At 39.7% G+C, this 5,331-nt stretch overlaps 1 long non-coding RNA gene across 1 annotated transcript; it reads right to left on the bottom strand.

Annotated features, from left to right (window-relative positions):
* Positions 1–428: 428 nt before the first annotated feature.
* On the bottom strand, positions 429–1,871 carry LOC109367665. Its single transcript, XR_004159824.1, has 2 exons — positions 1,675–1,871; positions 429–1,048 (listed from the first exon to the last, which is right to left on the bottom strand). It is a non-coding gene; the product is annotated as an uncharacterized LOC109367665 (long non-coding RNA).
* Between the last annotated feature and the right edge of the window lie 3,460 nt (positions 1,872–5,331).

Consider the following 5,331-nt stretch of genomic DNA (forward strand, 5'->3'; position numbering starts at 1 on the left):
TCACACCCATTAAGTAAGCTCAAGTATCCCTGGTTTAGAAGAATTCATAAGTAGGAGATCACCTGACTAGCCCATAAAAACTGACTTCACTTTTATAGTCATTGTCTACATGATTAGTCCCATTTCTAGATGTATTTAAAATGATCATGCACCTAGGATGCCAGCCAGGAGATGTAACTAAGCAGCAATCAAATTTCTAATCTGAAATTCTCCAGTTCAGAAATCCTGCCCCGCTGCTTACCTGCTAGTAAACAACAAACAGCTGTCTATGAAATACCACCAGAACCAAGCATTCTAAAATCATTAATCATAAACAGATTTTTTTTTTCCAAAATAAACGTATTTTAATTTTCTGTTTACCTGCCAAGTTGTTCACATGCAGCTGAGCAGGTTATTAAGTACTCTTCTGCAACCACGAAAACTTGATATATAAGCTATTTTTACATTTATTTTAAAGTAAAACATCCAGAAGCAGGAGCTCAACAGCAACAACAAAAATATCACAAGTCATGATATGGTATTGCAAAGTCTACTGATGTGACATATGGAAAAAAATAAAGTGATACATAAAATTCTAAAAGTTTGTGTCTACACAAACTGCTTATTTAGTTGCATCATGGCATTCAGCTAGGCTTATTGAACAATTTTAGCATGCATGATAAAAGGGATCTTCTATCAAAGGAATTAAAGTAAGACAAGCAGGCTGAAACATAGAATCTCAAGAGATCAAAAGGAAAAAAACAATCGCTTGCCTGCATTTAACTGAACTTCTAGGAGAAAAGCTAGCATGTACAGATCTTGAGAATTTCCATTCATGGTACAATATATCCTCTTGATTTCATCAAATTGTTAATGACTGTAGCAGCCACATTCTGTTCTTAGCTGGAGTCACGCAACCCAGATGTGAGCAACCAGAGCTTAGCTAGTGATTGCTATTCTAGCTCATTTAGTTCAAACATGTCCAATGTTTATAAAAGAACGGCGGTGTACGTCCTGTATTTCTTCCACTGCTGCATCCCACCCATTCTTGTAAGACAGATTGAAGATACTATGGAGACAAGAACAACGGATACAGTGGAGATGTTAAATGAGCTCTCTGCTTCCTTGGAGAAATGCTACAAACATAAGCCATAAGTACTCAGCCAGTTCAAGCGGGCTGTGGTCCAGCCCTGGCCTCACACGTAGCCACCCTTCACTATGGCAGGATTTCACAAGAGTGACGGGGAGCAGAGCACAGCCACTGCCTTCCAAAACATTTGCAGAAATACTTGGATATAGTCTTCAGAAGAGGATTATAATTTTCTAAATGAGTCTGAGTAAATCATTAGCTTCCACAGTTATACAGGGAATACTTCAGGAGATTTCATGAGGTATATTACGGCAGAGCAAACTGCACGAACAATCATATTTGTTAGACAACAGATCTCAGAATGGAGTAAACTGTTCCTCTCAGATATCTACTGTGCAGTGTATTTTTAAAATATCAAATTATTCAATTGTGATTGATTTTCAAATATATCAAAAACTATACATTTTCTTGAGAATATAGTTAATATCCCTTCTTAGGGATTACTTCATCTCTGAAGACAATCTAAGGAGTTATTTTGGTAAGTGGAAAGGTGGAACCTTCAATTAGATGTCTATGGAGCCAGTTCCTTCTTAGTGCTCACTCACCATGTAACTTTCACTTGCTTTCTTTCAGTGACCAAAGTTCTGAGCGCTGTGCTCTGCAAGATGCCTGTCACAGTGCCTGGATGAATTGCATCGGGCAAGACCCCACTAGTTCTAAAGGCGAGTGGAGGCAGTGTGAGCGAGCTGTGCCATTCCCTGTGAGCCTCACTCTGCCTGACTCACTTTTATGATACTACCCCCGCCCCAACTGGTCGTACTTGCCCTCTGCCCTGCCTATCTCAGCAAAAACTACTCGTTGAGCAAGCAGCTGTCTGTTGCAATCTCTCACCAGGAAGCGAGAGGCCCATAGGGACTCAGGGTACCCTCCAGAACAGCGCAAAAAACTTCCTAAAGTATCCATGCCTGTGACCTTGTTACAAAAATTGTTCTGAAAAAACAAGGTTTATTCCTCACTGCCTATTGTCTGCCACCAAAGAACTTGACCCATTCAAACAGGTGCTGACTTACATGGCAAGCAGCCACAGAAAAGCTAGCACTTCAGGCTAGCACTCCCTTTCCCCTGCCCTGCTTTAACCTTTATAATCAAATATCAAAAAGAGTGAAAACAAACTGTGGCTGCAGCCATCGGTGCGTTACATTTTCTGTCCTCACCAGCACATTTTATAGGTCACTGTTAGGCCAATGAAATATAACACAGTGTTCCTTTCCCTCTTCCCCCACCATTCCCTTTTTTAAATTTGAAAACAGGTATCTTCTTCCAAGCTAAATACTTTTAAGCACTGAACTTCAATGAAAAAGAAGGTCACAAGCTGACTCATCAATAGCCATAATAAGCGTGTTAAAGATCCTGGACATCGGATCATGTAAGTTGTATGAATGCCAGGTATGAAAGATGTTCATCACCCAAGAAAACAGGTGTATGTGTTCTTAAGGTTTACTATGATTAATGGAGTAATAAACATATTACTGCAGGGGGAATTGTCCCAGGCCTGACCCTCCATCACACGTAATCCATGTACATCTATACACATCTTTTATATGTTGCATTACACCTTGTATGCAAAATGAGCTTTCATACAATCAAGAGTGGATAAAGGAGACACTTTTATGCCATTTTGTTTTATGCCTCTTTGTGCAAGGCATAAACACACAACTGTTGACTTCTAGAAGCTAGCCTGCTGTTTGCAATAGAAGAAAGGACAGTTCTTCAAGGTCTGACAAACAGCTATAAAGATGCCTTATCCAAACAATTTATATTCCAAGTGTTTAAAATACAGTGTCCTTCGTAGTTACTATCTGGCACCACCAGCTGGATGCGCTAAGGAACTAAGACCTAGATTTTTGCTGCTTAGAACTGGAAATACCAGCAAAGTGACTTTATGGTCCTTTACACTAATTTTCTCTTGCTGATAAAGTCTCAGCTGTAAATGCCTGGCATCTCTTGCACAAGATGACTCTGATGAATTTCATTAATTTTGTTTGGCAGTAGTCAAAAGAAGTCTTGGAAACCGCAAAGGATGGTTGTCTGTATATTTTGTGCTATCTTTTGACAGTGAATACAATACATGTCCCAGTCCCACATGGAAAGGAACTGTCTCAACCAACCTGCCCCTCACCCCTATGGGTACAATTGCTGATTGAGCTCTGTTCCTCCTCTCCCTACCATACCAACAGCATAAGCAGTGCAAGCAGCTGAGCACTGTATGCCAGAAGCAAGTGCTGTGAACAGTGTTTCACTTGGGCAGATTGCTGTAGCATGCTGCCATTTTCTGCAGGACTGTCTCTCACATCTGATCTATTGGAGGATGATAACATCACACAAAACAGTAAGGGAAAAAGTTTCAGAAACAGAGGAAATTTTTACAGAGCTTGTTCCAGTTCATTTGAAGTCTACTACAAGCTAGCACTTAATAGTTGTCTTAAGCACTTGGCATATATCATTCCTTATCTTATATGAGTACACAACGTGAGATACATAAGAGCAAAACATATCATTCCAGTCTACCTGCTGACAGAAAAGTGGTGAGGGTAACAATATAGTAGAAGCGTGCAACTTAAGAGATGCAAAAACATTACTACTTAACACAAAGCAGCACAAACAATAGCAATCGCACAGTAGGGTGCTGCTGTCTTTATTAGTTTGCCAGAGATGATGAAGGGCACGAAAAGCAATCGAGGTAACCTCCCGTGGATTCAGAATAGGTGTGGTGTTGGCAGCATATTGGATCTTTGCTCCCAATCCTAGAGGCAAAAATCACTGTGTACTAACATCATTTCTGTTTGAAACTGGATATCTCTACATAAAAGAGAAAGTGACTCTGTTGGAAATCCAGGATGCAAAAGGTAAGCAACTACCTGAGTTTGGATGTCTTAGATTTGGTGAGCTCAAATCCCCAGTAAGTTTTGGTCTGAGCAGAACAGTCTCTAGAGCTTTGCAAAAATAATTTCCCCTTCCCAGGCTGGATCCCTGTGCAATGCATGATGAAGGTACATAGTCCAGCCCTGAGGAAGCAGGTCAAGTGGCACAGTGACAAGAACTGAGCACAGAAAAGGATTAGGAACGCTGAGTCAGTCACAGTAAGCAATGATTAACTTCAGGGCTCTTTGCTTTTGACATTCAGATCATGTAAAACGATGGTATTACCTTAGCGCCAGCCAGGCTCCTGTCTGAGCCATTCCCTTCATAATCACAAAGACATAGCATAGTAGAGTAAAAAGCAAAAGTTGAAAATGAGTAAAAGACACTCAAAATAACTTCCGCTTTAATGAAAACATTATTATACCTACAAAATAAACAAACTATAAGATTTGGCACAAGAGAGGCCAAGACTGGAATAGCAGGAATGCTGCAGATCAAGATTAATGTGCATTGGCAGAGCCGAATGGAGAACTATGCACGGCACCTGCCTCCACGGTGCCTGCCTTGAGTTAGTGACATTAATCTCCTGGTTTCACAACCATAATATTCAACCTTACATTTTAAAACAATACTTTCTGGATTGCAGTGTAAACTATATTAAGGGACATATTATCTAGAAGAAACATTATACATACGTGTAACAAAATAGCTGGATAGGAAAGTAACATACATCTAAAAATGCGTTCATACAGAAAAGATTTTCCCTATTTTTAACTGTGTGTGTGTATAAAAATACATACTACGTTTTGCTAATGGGATAAGCATTAAAAAGTCAAGAAGGGAGATAAGGTTTTATTGTCCCAGTCAGCTGAGATGCTGCACAGTTCCTCTCACATAACCTAAACTCTTAAAATGCCCTGACACCTGGATTTCAGACAGGTGTTCCTAGTCTCTATGGATACTGGACAATATGAAGCCCTGCTTACAAATATCAGCAATAGACATCTGATTAGTTAGATACCATTATGTTATTCAACCACCCCTAAATAGCTATTACACTATTACACTAATCCTTTCTGAGAAAGTAAGAAGTAAGCATTAATTGGGTGACCATTACATGAGTACTATACTCTCTTTAGGACTGAATGTACTGCAGGTTTTGCCATGCTGTATTCCTTCCTGAAATATTCCTCACTAAGCCCGCACTCTATTCATATAGAAAACTCCTACTAATTTTAGTGGGTTGAGGAACATTTTTTTTTTCCCCATCACCTAAGAACAATTCCAAAAAGACAGAGGAGAGAGCACATGCAAGATTTTGTAGTAAGGATAATACTGGA

The sequence above is a fragment of the Meleagris gallopavo genome, chromosome 5 (genome assembly GCF_000146605.3).
Source record: "Meleagris gallopavo isolate NT-WF06-2002-E0010 breed Aviagen turkey brand Nicholas breeding stock chromosome 5, Turkey_5.1, whole genome shotgun sequence".
Classification (NCBI taxonomy): Eukaryota; Metazoa; Chordata; class Aves; order Galliformes; family Phasianidae; genus Meleagris; species Meleagris gallopavo.